This window comes from Dendrobates tinctorius, unplaced genomic scaffold (genome assembly GCF_039654945.1).
Source record: "Dendrobates tinctorius isolate UK_male_01 unplaced genomic scaffold, ASM3965494v1 ptg000251l, whole genome shotgun sequence".
In the NCBI taxonomy this organism is placed as follows: Eukaryota; Metazoa; Chordata; class Amphibia; order Anura; family Dendrobatidae; genus Dendrobates; species Dendrobates tinctorius.
In genome coordinates, this window is record NW_027361918.1 from 10499043 (window position 1) to 10516227 (window position 17185).

The 17185-nt window shown below is 39.9% G+C and overlaps 10 non-coding genes across 10 annotated transcripts; all 10 read right to left on the reverse strand.

The window, feature by feature from the left end:
• Positions 1-1526: 1526 nt before the first annotated feature.
• TRNAY-GUA (transfer RNA tyrosine (anticodon GUA)) lies at positions 1527-1612 on the reverse strand. Its single transcript is given in 2 exon segments — positions 1527-1562; positions 1576-1612. It is a non-coding gene; the product is annotated as a tRNA-Tyr (tRNA).
• A 108-nt stretch (positions 1613-1720) lies between these two features.
• On the reverse strand, positions 1721-1793 carry TRNAA-AGC (transfer RNA alanine (anticodon AGC)). The gene has a single exon. It is a non-coding gene; the product is annotated as a tRNA-Ala (tRNA).
• A 2034-nt stretch (positions 1794-3827) lies between these two features.
• TRNAY-GUA (transfer RNA tyrosine (anticodon GUA)) lies at positions 3828-3913 on the reverse strand. The gene is given in 2 exon segments: positions 3828-3863; positions 3877-3913. It is a non-coding gene; the product is annotated as a tRNA-Tyr (tRNA).
• A 108-nt stretch (positions 3914-4021) lies between these two features.
• Positions 4022-4094, reverse strand: TRNAA-AGC (transfer RNA alanine (anticodon AGC)). The gene has a single exon. It is a non-coding gene; the product is annotated as a tRNA-Ala (tRNA).
• Positions 4095-9258: 5164 nt separating this feature from the next.
• TRNAY-GUA (transfer RNA tyrosine (anticodon GUA)) lies at positions 9259-9344 on the reverse strand. The gene is given in 2 exon segments: positions 9259-9294; positions 9308-9344. It is a non-coding gene; the product is annotated as a tRNA-Tyr (tRNA).
• A 108-nt stretch (positions 9345-9452) lies between these two features.
• On the reverse strand, positions 9453-9525 carry TRNAA-AGC (transfer RNA alanine (anticodon AGC)). The gene has a single exon. It is a non-coding gene; the product is annotated as a tRNA-Ala (tRNA).
• A 2034-nt stretch (positions 9526-11559) lies between these two features.
• TRNAY-GUA (transfer RNA tyrosine (anticodon GUA)) lies at positions 11560-11645 on the reverse strand. The gene is given in 2 exon segments: positions 11560-11595; positions 11609-11645. It is a non-coding gene; the product is annotated as a tRNA-Tyr (tRNA).
• A 108-nt stretch (positions 11646-11753) lies between these two features.
• TRNAA-AGC (transfer RNA alanine (anticodon AGC)) lies at positions 11754-11826 on the reverse strand. Its single transcript has one exon. It is a non-coding gene; the product is annotated as a tRNA-Ala (tRNA).
• A 2034-nt stretch (positions 11827-13860) lies between these two features.
• On the reverse strand, positions 13861-13946 carry TRNAY-GUA (transfer RNA tyrosine (anticodon GUA)). The gene is given in 2 exon segments: positions 13861-13896; positions 13910-13946. It is a non-coding gene; the product is annotated as a tRNA-Tyr (tRNA).
• Positions 13947-14054: 108 nt separating this feature from the next.
• TRNAA-AGC (transfer RNA alanine (anticodon AGC)) lies at positions 14055-14127 on the reverse strand. Its single transcript has one exon. It is a non-coding gene; the product is annotated as a tRNA-Ala (tRNA).
• Positions 14128-17185: the final 3058 nt, after the last annotated feature.

Sequence of the window (17185 nt, forward strand, 5' to 3'; positions counted from 1 at the left end):
GACCGCTGGGTTTCACAATGTGAATTATGGCCTACAAATACAGTCGGGCAATTTTCTAGCAAACCATTTCTATGTATGTAGAGAACCAGACTGGGGGAGTAAAAAAAACTTACCTAGTTTGTAGAAAAAAGTTGTAATGCAGCACAATCCCAAGCAAAAAGATTGACCTTTTATGGTTTGGTTTGAATATAGAAAATGCTGAGAGGTCGCGAATCTCCTTCTGGTCCTTTGGCACGAGTTGTACTGGGATTTAGGATTTTGACTAGTGTTTTTGATCCGAGACACGTTTGCTGTTGACAGAAAAGTTCAGTTGATATGCAATGATGAAGTTTATAAAACACAACTATTTAGCAGAGGTTGGTTTCGATCCATCGACCGCTGGGTTTCACAATGTGAATTATGGCCTACAAATACAGTCGAGCAATTTTCTAGTAAACCATTTCTCTGTATATAGAGAACCAAACTGGGGGAATGAAAAAAAACTTACCTAGTTTGTAGAAAAAAGTTGTAATGCAGCACAATCCCAAGCGAAAAGATTGATCTTTTATGGTTTGGTTTGAATATAGAAAATGCTGAGAGGTCGCGAATCTCCTTCTGGTCCTTTGGCACGAGTTGTACTGGGATTTAGGATTTTGACTAGTGTTTTTGATCCGAGACACGTTTGCTGTTGACAGAAAAGTTCAGTTGATATGCAATGATGAAGTTTATAAAACACAACTATTTAGCAGAGGTTGGTTTCAATCCATTGACCGCTGGGTTTCACAATGTGAATTATGGTCTACAAATACAGTCGAGCAATTTTCTAGCAAACCATTTCTCTGTATATAGAGAACCAAAATGGGGAAGTGAAAAAAACTTAGCTAGTTTGTAGAAAAAGATGCAATGCAGCACAATTTAGCAGAGGATGGCTTCGATCCATCGACCTCTGGGTTATGGGCCCAGCACGCTTCCGCTGCGCCACTCTGCTTGTGTTAACAGATGTACAGAGTAAAATTCTAATGACTGTTTGTGTTCAGGTCGATGACATGTAAATTTTCAGCCATTACATATTTGTAGGCGACTAGAGTACTCCTGGGGTTCTGCAATTGTTTCTTTGTTTTTTTTTGCTTTCTTGTGTCATATTATTGTTGAAAATCATTAGAGGAAATGGTGTCTGACCATTGTTTAAGGTTCCGGTTAAAACTGGTGGGTGCGTCCGGCTGTTAGACGAAAGTTCGGCAGGCGTTTGTGTCTCTGTGGCGCAATCGGTTAGCGCGTTCGGCTGTTAACCGAAAGGTTGGTGGTTCGAGTCCACCCAGGGACGTTGGTTCCTTTTGCTTGGGTAGCATGCTACAGTTGAAGACGTTTTCACATTGGTGCTCAGCATCTCCATAAAGTAAAAGCACTGTTGCTGCCTAAGTTTTGAATTCACAAGGCAAACTGGAGAAAAAACTTTCCGGTTGTGTTTCTGTCTACATGTCCAGAAAGAGCATAGCTGTCTGGTATTTGCCAGAAGGTTGAAAACATCTGATAGAATACACAAAACTTCCTTCGAGCCGGAATTGAACCAGCGACCTAAGGATTGCTAATTTAGATCTACAGTCCTCCGCTCTACCAGCTGAGCTATCGAAGGCTTGATTTAGCCATTGTTGAAAGTCTTCAAGGTTTGGACGTGTGTGCCACGAGCAGGTGGCATAAACAATTCACTCGGCCAACTGAAAAAGGAATCCAAAGATTGTATTGGAGAATGCGGGCATCGATCCCGCTACCTCTCGCATGCTAAGCGAGCGCTCTACCACTTGAGCTAATCCCCCATGCCCGACGAACGCCATTATCAGTTTCACGCCACACCATGTCACAGTTTACTTATAGTCAAATGTGCCATTGAGTGCTTTTTTTTTTTTTTTTTTTTTTTTAAGTACAGATTCCTTTCTCCCATATTTGAAGAACATCTACGTAGTTCACAATGTGAATTATGGCCTACAAATACAGTCGGGCAATTTTCTAGCAAACCATTTCTATGTATGTAGAGAACCAGACTGGGGGAGTAAAAAAAACTTACCTAGTTTGTAGAAAAAAGTTGTAATGCAGCACAATCCCAAGCAAAAAGATTGACCTTTTATGGTTTGGTTTGAATATAGAAAATGCTGAGAGGTCGCGAATCTCCTTCTGGTCCTTTGGCACGAGTTGTACTGGGATTTAGGATTTTGACTAGTGTTTTTGATCCGAGACACGTTTGCTGTTGACAGAAAAGTTCAGTTGATATGCAATGATGAAGTTTATAAATCACAACTATTTAGCAGAGGTTGGTTTCGATCCATCGACCGCTGGGTTTCACAATGTGAATTATGGCCTACAAATACAGTCGGGCAATTTTCTAGCAAACCATTTCTATGTATGTAGAGAACCAGACTGGGGGAGTAAAAAAAACTTACCTAGTTTGTAGAAAAAAGTTGTAATGCAGCACAATCCCAAGCAAAAAGATTGACCTTTTATGGTTTGGTTTGAATATAGAAAATGCTGAGAGGTCGCGAATCTCCTTCTGGTCCTTTGGCACGAGTTGTACTGGGATTTAGGATTTTGACTAGTGTTTTTGATCCGAGACACGTTTGCTGTTGACAGAAAAGTTCAGTTGATATGCAATGATGAAGTTTATAAAACACAACTATTTAGCAGAGGTTGGTTTCGATCCATCGACCGCTGGGTTTCACAATGTGAATTATGGCCTACAAATACAGTCGAGCAATTTTCTAGTAAACCATTTCTCTGTATATAGAGAACCAAACTGGGGGAATGAAAAAAAACTTACCTAGTTTGTAGAAAAAAGTTGTAATGCAGCACAATCCCAAGCGAAAAGATTGATCTTTTATGGTTTGGTTTGAATATAGAAAATGCTGAGAGGTCGCGAATCTCCTTCTGGTCCTTTGGCACGAGTTGTACTGGGATTTAGGATTTTGACTAGTGTTTTTGATCCGAGACACGTTTGCTGTTGACAGAAAAGTTCAGTTGATATGCAATGATGAAGTTTATAAAACACAACTATTTAGCAGAGGTTGGTTTCAATCCATTGACCGCTGGGTTTCACAATGTGAATTATGGTCTACAAATACAGTCGAGCAATTTTCTAGCAAACCATTTCTCTGTATATAGAGAACCAAAATGGGGAAGTGAAAAAAACTTAGCTAGTTTGTAGAAAAAGATGCAATGCAGCACAATTTAGCAGAGGATGGCTTCGATCCATCGACCTCTGGGTTATGGGCCCAGCACGCTTCCGCTGCGCCACTCTGCTTGTGTTAACAGATGTACAGAGTAAAATTCTAATGACTGTTTGTGTTCAGGTCGATGACATGTAAATTTTCAGCCATTACATATTTGTAGGCGACTAGAGTACTCCTGGGGTTCTGCAATTGTTTCTTTGTTTTTTTTTGCTTTCTTGTGTCATATTATTGTTGAAAATCATTAGAGGAAATGGTGTCTGACCATTGTTTAAGGTTCCGGTTAAAACTGGTGGGTGCGTCCGGCTGTTAGACGAAAGTTCGGCAGGCGTTTGTGTCTCTGTGGCGCAATCGGTTAGCGCGTTCGGCTGTTAACCGAAAGGTTGGTGGTTCGAGTCCACCCAGGGACGTTGGTTCCTTTTGCTTGGGTAGCATGCTACAGTTGAAGACGTTTTCACATTGGTGCTCAGCATCTCCATAAAGTAAAAGCACTGTTGCTGCCTAAGTTTTGAATTCACAAGGCAAACTGGAGAAAAAACTTTCCGGTTGTGTTTCTGTCTACATGTCCAGAAAGAGCATAGCTGTCTGGTATTTGCCAGAAGGTTGAAAACATCTGATAGAATACACAAAACTTCCTTCGAGCCGGAATTGAACCAGCGACCTAAGGATTGCTAATTTAGATCTACAGTCCTCCGCTCTACCAGCTGAGCTATCGAAGGCTTGATTTAGCCATTGTTGAAAGTCTTCAAGGTTTGGACGTGTGTGCCACGAGCAGGTGGCATAAACAATTCACTCGGCCAACTGAAAAAGGAATCCAAAGATTGTATTGGAGAATGCGGGCATCGATCCCGCTACCTCTCGCATGCTAAGCGAGCGCTCTACCACTTGAGCTAATCCCCCATGCCCGACGAATGCCATTATCAGTTTCACGCCACACCATGTCACAGTTTACTTATAGTCAAATGTGCCATTGAGTGCTTTTTTTTTTTTTTTTTTTAAGTACAGATTCCTTTCTCCCATATTTGAAGAACATCTACGTAGTTCACAATGTGAATTATGGCCTACAAATACAGTCGGGCAATTTTCTAGCAAACCATTTCTATGTATGTAGAGAACCAGACTGGGGGAGTAAAAAAAACTTACCTAGTTTGTAGAAAAAAGTTGTAATGCAGCACAATCCCAAGCAAAAAGATTGACCTTTTATGGTTTGGTTTGAATATAGAAAATGCTGAGAGGTCGCGAATCTCCTTCTGGTCCTTTGGCACGAGTTGTACTGGGATTTAGGATTTTGACTAGTGTTTTTGATCCGAGACACGTTTGCTGTTGACAGAAAAGTTCAGTTGATATGCAATGATGAAGTTTATAAATCACAACTATTTAGCAGAGGTTGGTTTCGATCCATCGACCGCTGGGTTTCACAATGTGAATTATGGCCTACAAATACAGTCGGGCAATTTTCTAGCAAACCATTTCTATGTATGTAGAGAACCAGACTGGGGGAGTAAAAAAAACTTACCTAGTTTGTAGAAAAAAGTTGTAATGCAGCACAATCCCAAGCAAAAAGATTGACCTTTTATGGTTTGGTTTGAATATAGAAAATGCTGAGAGGTCGCGAATCTCCTTCTGGTCCTTTGGCACGAGTTGTACTGGGATTTAGGATTTTGACTAGTGTTTTTGATCCGAGACACGTTTGCTGTTGACAGAAAAGTTCAGTTGATATGCAATGATGAAGTTTATAAAACACAACTATTTAGCAGAGGTTGGTTTCGATCCATCGACCGCTGGGTTTCACAATGTGAATTATGGCCTACAAATACAGTCGAGCAATTTTCTAGTAAACCATTTCTCTGTATATAGAGAACCAAACTGGGGGAATGAAAAAAAACTTACCTAGTTTGTAGAAAAAAGTTGTAATGCAGCACAATCCCAAGCGAAAAGATTGATCTTTTATGGTTTGGTTTGAATATAGAAAATGCTGAGAGGTCGCGAATCTCCTTCTGGTCCTTTGGCACGAGTTGTACTGGGATTTAGGATTTTGACTAGTGTTTTTGATCCGAGACACGTTTGCTGTTGACAGAAAAGTTCAGCTGATATGCAATGATGAAGTTTATTGGAGGTTGGTTTCAATCCATTGACCGCTGGGTTTCACAATGTGAATTATGGTCTACAAATACAGTCGAGCAATTTTCTAGCAAACCATTTCTCTGTATATAGAGAACCAAAATGGGGAAGTGAAAAAAAACTTAGCTAGTTTGTAGAAAAAGATGCAATGCAGCAAAATTTAGCAGAGGATGGTTTCGATCCATCGACCTCTGGGTTATGGGCCCAGCACGCTTCCGCTGCGCCACTCTGCTTGTGTTAACAGATGTACAGAGTAAAATTCTAATGACTGTTTGTGTTCAGGTCGATGACATGTAAATTTTCAGCCATTACATATTTGTTGGCGACTAGAGTACTCCTGGGGTTCTGCAATTGTTTCTTTGTTTTTTTTTGCTTTTCAGTTTACTTATAGTCAAATGTGCCATTGAGTGCTTTTTTTTTTTTTTTTTTTTTTTTTTTTTTTTAAGTACAGATTCCTTTCTCCCATATTTGAAGAACATCTACGTAGTTCACAATGTGAATTATGGCCTACAAATACAGTCGGGCAATTTTCTAGCAAACCATTTCTATGTATGTAGAGAACCAGACTGGGGGAGTAAAAAAAACTTACCTAGTTTGTAGAAAAAAGTTGTAATGCAGCACAATCCCAAGCAAAAAGATTGACCTTTTATGGTTTGGTTTGAATATAGAAAATGCTGAGAGGTCGCAAATCTCCTTCTGGTCCTTTGGCACGAGTTGTACTGGGATTTAGGATTTTGACTAGTGTTTTTGATCCGAGACACGTTTGCTGTTGACAGAAAAGTTCAGTTGATATGCAATGATGAAGTTTATAAATCACAACTATTTAGCAGAGGTTGGTTTCGATCCATCGACCGCTGGGTTTCACAATGTGAATTATGGCCTACAAATACAGTCGGGCAATTTTCTAGCAAACCATTTCTATGTATGTAGAGAACCAGACTGGGGGAGTAAAAAAAACTTACCTAGTTTGTAGAAAAAAGTTGTAATGCAGCACAATCCCAAGCAAAAAGATTGACCTTTTATGGTTTGGTTTGAATATAGAAAATGCTGAGAGGTCGCGAATCTCCTTCTGGTCCTTTGGCACGAGTTGTACTGGGATTTAGGATTTTGACTAGTGTTTTTGATCCGAGACACGTTTGCTGTTGACAGAAAAGTTCAGTTGATATGCAATGATGAAGTTTATAAAACACAACTATTTAGCAGAGGTTGGTTTCGATCCATCGACCGCTGGGTTTCACAATGTGAATTATGGCCTACAAATACAGTCGAGCAATTTTCTAGTAAACCATTTCTCTGTATATAGAGAACCAAACTGGGGGAATGAAAAAAAACTTACCTAGTTTGTAGAAAAAAGTTGTAATGCAGCACAATCCCAAGCGAAAAGATTGATCTTTTATGGTTTGGTTTGAATATAGAAAATGCTGAGAGGTCGCGAATCTCCTTCTGGTCCTTTGGCACGAGTTGTACTGGGATTTAGGATTTTGACTAGTGTTTTTGATCCGAGACACGTTTGCTGTTGACAGAAAAGTTCAGCTGATATGCAATGATGAAGTTTATTGGAGGTTGGTTTCAATCCATTGACCGCTGGGTTTCACAATGTGAATTATGGTCTACAAATACAGTCGAGCAATTTTCTAGCAAACCATTTCTCTGTATATAGAGAACCAAAATGGGGAAGTGAAAAAAAACTTAGCTAGTTTGTAGAAAAAGATGCAATGCAGCAAAATTTAGCAGAGGATGGTTTCGATCCATCGACCTCTGGGTTATGGGCCCAGCACGCTTCCGCTGCGCCACTCTGCTTGTGTTAACAGATGTACAGAGTAAAATTCTAATGACTGTTTGTGTTCAGGTCGATGACATGTAAATTTTCAGCCATTACATATTTGTTGGCGACTAGAGTACTCCTGGGGTTCTGCAATTGTTTCTTTGTTTTTTTTTGCTTTTCAGTTTACTTATAGTCAAATGTGCCATTGAGTGCTTTTTTTTTTTTTTTTTTTTTTTTTTTTTTTTAAGTACAGATTCCTTTCTCCCATATTTGAAGAACATCTACGTAGTTCACAATGTGAATTATGGCCTACAAATACAGTCGGGCAATTTTCTAGCAAACCATTTCTATGTATGTAGAGAACCAGACTGGGGGAGTAAAAAAAACTTACCTAGTTTGTAGAAAAAAGTTGTAATGCAGCACAATCCCAAGCAAAAAGATTGACCTTTTATGGTTTGGTTTGAATATAGAAAATGCTGAGAGGTCGCAAATCTCCTTCTGGTCCTTTGGCACGAGTTGTACTGGGATTTAGGATTTTGACTAGTGTTTTTGATCCGAGACACGTTTGCTGTTGACAGAAAAGTTCAGTTGATATGCAATGATGAAGTTTATAAATCACAACTATTTAGCAGAGGTTGGTTTCGATCCATCGACCGCTGGGTTTCACAATGTGAATTATGGCCTACAAATACAGTCGGGCAATTTTCTAGCAAACCATTTCTATGTATGTAGAGAACCAGACTGGGGGAGTAAAAAAAACTTACCTAGTTTGTAGAAAAAAGTTGTAATGCAGCACAATCCCAAGCAAAAAGATTGACCTTTTATGGTTTGGTTTGAATATAGAAAATGCTGAGAGGTCGCGAATCTCCTTCTGGTCCTTTGGCACGAGTTGTACTGGGATTTAGGATTTTGACTAGTGTTTTTGATCCGAGACACGTTTGCTGTTGACAGAAAAGTTCAGTTGATATGCAATGATGAAGTTTATAAAACACAACTATTTAGCAGAGGTTGGTTTCGATCCATCGACCGCTGGGTTTCACAATGTGAATTATGGCCTACAAATACAGTCGAGCAATTTTCTAGTAAACCATTTCTCTGTATATAGAGAACCAAACTGGGGGAATGAAAAAAAACTTACCTAGTTTGTAGAAAAAAGTTGTAATGCAGCACAATCCCAAGCGAAAAGATTGATCTTTTATGGTTTGGTTTGAATATAGAAAATGCTGAGAGGTCGCGAATCTCCTTCTGGTCCTTTGGCACGAGTTGTACTGGGATTTAGGATTTTGACTAGTGTTTTTGATCCGAGACACGTTTGCTGTTGACAGAAAAGTTCAGTTGATATGCAATGATGAAGTTTATAAAACACAACTATTTAGCAGAGGTTGGTTTCAATCCATTGACCGCTGGGTTTCACAATGTGAATTATGGTCTACAAATACAGTCGAGCAATTTTCTAGCAAACCATTTCTCTGTATATAGAGAACCAAAATGGGGAAGTGAAAAAAAACTTAGCTAGTTTGTAGAAAAAGATGCAATGCAGCACAATTTAGCAGAGGATGGTTTCGATCCATCGACCTCTGGGTTATGGGCCCAGCACGCTTCCGCTGCGCCACTCTGCTTGTGTTAACAGATGTACAGAGTAAAATTCTAATGACTGTTTGTGTTCATGTCGATGACATGTAAATTTTCAGCCATTACATATTTGTTGGCGACTAGAGTACTCCTGGGGTTCTGCAATTGTTTCTTTGTTTTTTTTTGCTTTCTTGTGTCATATTATTGTTGAAAATCATTAGAGGAAATGGTGTCTGACCATTGTTTAAGGTTCCGGTTAAAACTGGTGGGTGCGTCCGGCTGTTAGACGAAAGTTCGGCAGGCGTTTGTGTCTCTGTGGCGCAATCGGTTAGCGCGTTCGGCTGTTAACCGAAAGGTTGGTGGTTCGAGTCCACCCAGGGACGTTGGTTCCTTTTGCTTGGGTAGCATGCTACAGTTGAAGACGTTTTCACATTGGTGCTCAGCATCTCCATAAAGTAAAAGCACTGTTGCTGCCTAAGTTTTGAATTCACAAGGCAAACTGGAGAAAAAACTTTCCGGTTGTGTTTCTGTCTACATGTCCAGAAAGAGCATAGCTGTCTGGTATTTGCCAGAAGGTTGAAAACATCTGATAGAATACACAAAACTTCCTTCGAGCCGGAATTGAACCAGCGACCTAAGGATTGCTAATTTAGATCTACAGTCCTCCGCTCTACCAGCTGAGCTATCGAAGGCTTGATTTAGCCATTGTTGAAAGTCTTCAAGGTTTGGACGTGTGTGCCACGAGCAGGTGGCATAAACAATTCACTCGGCCAACTGAAAAAGGAATCCAAAGATTGTATTGGAGAATGCGGGCATCGATCCCGCTACCTCTCGCATGCTAAGCGAGCGCTCTACCACTTGAGCTAATCCCCCATGCCCGACGAACGCCATTATCAGTTTCACGCCACACCATGTCACAGTTTACTTATAGTCAAATGTGCCATTGAGTGCTTTTTTTTTTTTTTTTTTTTTTTTAAGTACAGATTCCTTTCTCCCATATTTGAAGAACATCTACGTAGTTCACAATGTGAATTATGGCCTACAAATACAGTCGGGCAATTTTCTAGCAAACCATTTCTATGTATGTAGAGAACCAGACTGGGGGAGTAAAAAAAACTTACCTAGTTTGTAGAAAAAAGTTGTAATGCAGCACAATCCCAAGCAAAAAGATTGACCTTTTATGGTTTGGTTTGAATATAGAAAATGCTGAGAGGTCGCGAATCTCCTTCTGGTCCTTTGGCACGAGTTGTACTGGGATTTAGGATTTTGACTAGTGTTTTTGATCCGAGACACGTTTGCTGTTGACAGAAAAGTTCAGTTGATATGCAATGATGAAGTTTATAAATCACAACTATTTAGCAGAGGTTGGTTTCGATCCATCGACCGCTGGGTTTCACAATGTGAATTATGGCCTACAAATACAGTCGGGCAATTTTCTAGCAAACCATTTCTATGTATGTAGAGAACCAGACTGGGGGAGTAAAAAAAACTTACCTAGTTTGTAGAAAAAAGTTGTAATGCAGCACAATCCCAAGCAAAAAGATTGACCTTTTATGGTTTGGTTTGAATATAGAAAATGCTGAGAGGTCGCGAATCTCCTTCTGGTCCTTTGGCACGAGTTGTACTGGGATTTAGGATTTTGACTAGTGTTTTTGATCCGAGACACGTTTGCTGTTGACAGAAAAGTTCAGTTGATATGCAATGATGAAGTTTATAAAACACAACTATTTAGCAGAGGTTGGTTTCGATCCATCGACCGCTGGGTTTCACAATGTGAATTATGGCCTACAAATACAGTCGAGCAATTTTCTAGTAAACCATTTCTCTGTATATAGAGAACCAAACTGGGGGAATGAAAAAAAACTTACCTAGTTTGTAGAAAAAAGTTGTAATGCAGCACAATCCCAAGCGAAAAGATTGATCTTTTATGGTTTGGTTTGAATATAGAAAATGCTGAGAGGTCGCGAATCTCCTTCTGGTCCTTTGGCACGAGTTGTACTGGGATTTAGGATTTTGACTAGTGTTTTTGATCCGAGACACGTTTGCTGTTGACAGAAAAGTTCAGTTGATATGCAATGATGAAGTTTATAAAACACAACTATTTAGCAGAGGTTGGTTTCAATCCATTGACCGCTGGGTTTCACAATGTGAATTATGGTCTACAAATACAGTCGAGCAATTTTCTAGCAAACCATTTCTCTGTATATAGAGAACCAAAATGGGGAAGTGAAAAAAACTTAGCTAGTTTGTAGAAAAAGATGCAATGCAGCACAATTTAGCAGAGGATGGCTTCGATCCATCGACCTCTGGGTTATGGGCCCAGCACGCTTCCGCTGCGCCACTCTGCTTGTGTTAACAGATGTACAGAGTAAAATTCTAATGACTGTTTGTGTTCAGGTCGATGACATGTAAATTTTCAGCCATTACATATTTGTAGGCGACTAGAGTACTCCTGGGGTTCTGCAATTGTTTCTTTGTTTTTTTTTGCTTTCTTGTGTCATATTATTGTTGAAAATCATTAGAGGAAATGGTGTCTGACCATTGTTTAAGGTTCCGGTTAAAACTGGTGGGTGCGTCCGGCTGTTAGACGAAAGTTCGGCAGGCGTTTGTGTCTCTGTGGCGCAATCGGTTAGCGCGTTCGGCTGTTAACCGAAAGGTTGGTGGTTCGAGTCCACCCAGGGACGTTGGTTCCTTTTGCTTGGGTAGCATGCTACAGTTGAAGACGTTTTCACATTGGTGCTCAGCATCTCCATAAAGTAAAAGCACTGTTGCTGCCTAAGTTTTGAATTCACAAGGCAAACTGGAGAAAAAACTTTCCGGTTGTGTTTCTGTCTACATGTCCAGAAAGAGCATAGCTGTCTGGTATTTGCCAGAAGGTTGAAAACATCTGATAGAATACACAAAACTTCCTTCGAGCCGGAATTGAACCAGCGACCTAAGGATTGCTAATTTAGATCTACAGTCCTCCGCTCTACCAGCTGAGCTATCGAAGGCTTGATTTAGCCATTGTTGAAAGTCTTCAAGGTTTGGACGTGTGTGCCACGAGCAGGTGGCATAAACAATTCACTCGGCCAACTGAAAAAGGAATCCAAAGATTGTATTGGAGAATGCGGGCATCGATCCCGCTACCTCTCGCATGCTAAGCGAGCGCTCTACCACTTGAGCTAATCCCCCATGCCCGACGAACGCCATTATCAGTTTCACGCCACACCATGTCACAGTTTACTTATAGTCAAATGTGCCATTGAGTGCTTTTTTTTTTTTTTTTTTTTTTTAAGTACAGATTCCTTTCTCCCATATTTGAAGAACATCTACGGAGTTCACAATGTGAATTATGGCCTACAAATACAGTCGGGCAATTTTCTAGCAAACCATTTCTATGTATGTAGAGAACCAGACTGGGGGAGTAAAAAAAACTTACCTAGTTTGTAGAAAAAAGTTGTAATGCAGCACAATCCCAAGCAAAAAGATTGACCTTTTATGGTTTGGTTTGAATATAGAAAATGCTGAGAGGTCGCGAATCTCCTTCTGGTCCTTTGGCACGAGTTGTACTGGGATTTAGGATTTTGACTAGTGTTTTTGATCCGAGACACGTTTGCTGTTGACAGAAAAGTTCAGTTGATATGCAATGATGAAGTTTATAAATCACAACTATTTAGCAGAGGTTGGTTTCGATCCATCGACCGCTGGGTTTCACAATGTGAATTATGGCCTACAAATACAGTCGGGCAATTTTCTAGCAAACCATTTCTATGTATGTAGAGAACCAGACTGGGGGAGTAAAAAAAACTTACCTAGTTTGAAGAAAAAAGTTGTAATGCAGCACAATCCCAAGCAAAAAGATTGACCTTTTATGGTTTGGTTTGAATATAGAAAATGCTGAGAGGTCGCGAATCTCCTTCTGGTCCTTTGGCACGAGTTGTACTGGGATTTAGGATTTTGACTAGTGTTTTTGATCCGAGACACGTTTGCTGTTGACAGAAAAGTTCAGTTGATATGCAATGATGAAGTTTATAAAACACAACTATTTAGCAGAGGTTGGTTTCGATCCATCGACCGCTGGGTTTCACAATGTGAATTATGGCCTACAAATACAGTCGAGCAATTTTCTAGTAAACCATTTCTCTGTATATAGAGAACCAAACTGGGGGAATGAAAAAAAACTTACCTAGTTTGTAGAAAAAAGTTGTAATGCAGCACAATCCCAAGCGAAAAGATTGATCTTTTATGGTTTGGTTTGAATATAGAAAATGCTGAGAGGTCGCGAATCTCCTTCTGGTCCTTTGGCACGAGTTGTACTGGGATTTAGGATTTTGACTAGTGTTTTTGATCCGAGACACGTTTGCTGTTGACAGAAAAGTTCAGTTGATATGCAATGATGAAGTTTATAAAACACAACTATTTAGCAGAGGTTGGTTTCAATCCATTGACCGCTGGGTTTCACAATGTGAATTATGGTCTACAAATACAGTCGAGCAATTTTCTAGCAAACCATTTCTCTGTATATAGAGAACCAAAATGGGGAAGTGAAAAAAAACTTAGCTAGTTTGTAGAAAAAGATGCAATGCAGCACAATTTAGCAGAGGATGGTTTCGATCCATCGACCTCTGGGTTATGGGCCCAGCACGCTTCCGCTGCGCCACTCTGCTTGTGTTAACAGATGTACAGAGTAAAATTCTAATGACTGTTTGTGTTCATGTCGATGACATGTAAATTTTCAGCCATTACATATTTGTTGGCGACTAGAGTACTCCTGGGGTTCTGCAATTGTTTCTTTGTTTTTTTTTGCTTTCTTGTGTCATATTATTGTTGAAAATCATTAGAGGAAATGGTGTCTGACCATTGTTTAAGGTTCCGGTTAAAACTGGTGGGTGCGTCCGGCTGTTAGACGAAAGTTCGGCAGGCGTTTGTGTCTCTGTGGCGCAATCGGTTAGCGCGTTCGGCTGTTAACCGAAAGGTTGGTGGTTCGAGTCCACCCAGGGACGTTGGTTCCTTTTGCTTGGGTAGCATGCTACAGTTGAAGACGTTTTCACATTGGTGCTCAGCATCTCCATAAAGTAAAAGCACTGTTGCTGCCTAAGTTTTGAATTCACAAGGCAAACTGGAGAAAAAACTTTCCGGTTGTGTTTCTGTCTACATGTCCAGAAAGAGCATAGCTGTCTGGTATTTGCCAGAAGGTTGAAAACATCTGATAGAATACACAAAACTTCCTTCGAGCCGGAATTGAACCAGCGACCTAAGGATTGCTAATTTAGATCTACAGTCCTCCGCTCTACCAGCTGAGCTATCGAAGGCTTGATTTAGCCATTGTTGAAAGTCTTCAAGGTTTGGACGTGTGTGCCACGAGCAGGTGGCATAAACAATTCACTCGGCCAACTGAAAAAGGAATCCAAAGATTGTATTGGAGAATGCGGGCATCGATCCCGCTACCTCTCGCATGCTAAGCGAGCGCTCTACCACTTGAGCTAATCCCCCATGCCCGACGAATGCCATTATCAGTTTCACGCCACACCATGTCACAGTTTACTTATAGTCAAATGTGCCATTGAGTGCTTTTTTTTTTTTTTTTTTTAAGTACAGATTCCTTTCTCCCATATTTGAAGAACATCTACGTAGTTCACAATGTGAATTATGGCCTACAAATACAGTCGGGCAATTTTCTAGCAAACCATTTCTATGTATGTAGAGAACCAGACTGGGGGAGTAAAAAAAACTTACCTAGTTTGTAGAAAAAAGTTGTAATGCAGCACAATCCCAAGCAAAAAGATTGACCTTTTATGGTTTGGTTTGAATATAGAAAATGCTGAGAGGTCGCGAATCTCCTTCTGGTCCTTTGGCACGAGTTGTACTGGGATTTAGGATTTTGACTAGTGTTTTTGATCCGAGACACGTTTGCTGTTGACAGAAAAGTTCAGTTGATATGCAATGATGAAGTTTATAAATCACAACTATTTAGCAGAGGTTGGTTTCGATCCATCGACCGCTGGGTTTCACAATGTGAATTATGGCCTACAAATACAGTCGGGCAATTTTCTAGCAAACCATTTCTATGTATGTAGAGAACCAGACTGGGGGAGTAAAAAAAACTTACCTAGTTTGTAGAAAAAAGTTGTAATGCAGCACAATCCCAAGCAAAAAGATTGACCTTTTATGGTTTGGTTTGAATATAGAAAATGCTGAGAGGTCGCGAATCTCCTTCTGGTCCTTTGGCACGAGTTGTACTGGGATTTAGGATTTTGACTAGTGTTTTTGATCCGAGACACGTTTGCTGTTGACAGAAAAGTTCAGTTGATATGCAATGATGAAGTTTATAAAACACAACTATTTAGCAGAGGTTGGTTTCGATCCATCGACCGCTGGGTTTCACAATGTGAATTATGGCCTACAAATACAGTCGAGCAATTTTCTAGTAAACCATTTCTCTGTATATAGAGAACCAAACTGGGGGAATGAAAAAAAACTTACCTAGTTTGTAGAAAAAAGTTGTAATGCAGCACAATCCCAAGCGAAAAGATTGATCTTTTATGGTTTGGTTTGAATATAGAAAATGCTGAGAGGTCGCGAATCTCCTTCTGGTCCTTTGGCACGAGTTGTACTGGGATTTAGGATTTTGACTAGTGTTTTTGATCCGAGACACGTTTGCTGTTGACAGAAAAGTTCAGCTGATATGCAATGATGAAGTTTATTGGAGGTTGGTTTCAATCCATTGACCGCTGGGTTTCACAATGTGAATTATGGTCTACAAATACAGTCGAGCAATTTTCTAGCAAACCATTTCTCTGTATATAGAGAACCAAAATGGGGAAGTGAAAAAAAACTTAGCTAGTTTGTAGAAAAAGATGCAATGCAGCAAAATTTAGCAGAGGATGGTTTCGATCCATCGACCTCTGGGTTATGGGCCCAGCACGCTTCCGCTGCGCCACTCTGCTTGTGTTAACAGATGTACAGAGTAAAATTCTAATGACTGTTTGTGTTCAGGTCGATGACATGTAAATTTTCAGCCATTACATATTTGTTGGCGACTAGAGTACTCCTGGGGTTCTGCAATTGTTTCTTTGTTTTTTTTTGCTTTTCAGTTTACTTATAGTCAAATGTGCCATTGAGTGCTTTTTTTTTTTTTTTTTTTTTTTTTTTTTTTTAAGTACAGATTCCTTTCTCCCATATTTGAAGAACATCTACGTAGTTCACAATGTGAATTATGGCCTACAAATACAGTCGGGCAATTTTCTAGCAAACCATTTCTATGTATGTAGAGAACCAGACTGGGGGAGTAAAAAAAACTTACCTAGTTTGTAGAAAAAAGTTGTAATGCAGCACAATCCCAAGCAAAAAGATTGACCTTTTATGGTTTGGTTTGAATATAGAAAATGCTGAGAGGTCGCAAATCTCCTTCTGGTCCTTTGGCACGAGTTGTACTGGGATTTAGGATTTTGACTAGTGTTTTTGATCCGAGACACGTTTGCTGTTGACAGAAAAGTTCAGTTGATATGCAATGATGAAGTTTATAAATCACAACTATTTAGCAGAGGTTGGTTTCGATCCATCGACCGCTGGGTTTCACAATGTGAATTATGGCCTACAAATACAGTCGGGCAATTTTCTAGCAAACCATTTCTATGTATGTAGAGAACCAGACTGGGGGAGTAAAAAAAACTTACCTAGTTTGTAGAAAAAAGTTGTAATGCAGCACAATCCCAAGCAAAAAGATTGACCTTTTATGGTTTGGTTTGAATATAGAAAATGCTGAGAGGTCGCGAATCTCCTTCTGGTCCTTTGGCACGAGTTGTACTGGGATTTAGGATTTTGACTAGTGTTTTTGATCCGAGACACGTTTGCTGTTGACAGAAAAGTTCAGTTGATATGCAATGATGAAGTTTATAAAACACAACTATTTAGCAGAGGTTGGTTTCGATCCATCGACCGCTGGGTTTCACAATGTGAATTATGGCCTACAAATACAGTCGAGCAATTTTCTAGTAAACCATTTCTCTGTATATAGAGAACCAAACTGGGGGAATGAAAAAAAACTTACCTAGTTTGTAGAAAAAAGTTGTAATGCAGCACAATCCCAAGCGAAAAGATTGATCTTTTATGGTTTGGTTTGAATATAGAAAATGCTGAGAGGTCGCGAATCTCCTTCTGGTCCTTTGGCACGAGTTGTACTGGGATTTAGGATTTTGACTAGTGTTTTTGATCCGAGACACGTTTGCTGTTGACAGAAAAGTTCAGCTGATATGCAATGATGAAGTTTATTGGAGGTTGGTTTCAATCCATTGACCGCTGGGTTTCACAATGTGAATTATGGTCTACAAATACAGTCGAGCAATTTTCTAGCAAACCATTTCTCTGTATATAGAGAACCAAAATGGGGAAGTGAAAAAAAACTTAGCTAGTTTGTAGAAAAAGATGCAATGCAGCAAAATTTAGCAGAGGATGGTTTCGATCCATCGACCTCTGGGTTATGGGCCCAGCACGCTTCCGCTGCGCCACTCTGCTTGTGTTAACAGATGTACAGAGTAAAATTCTAATGACT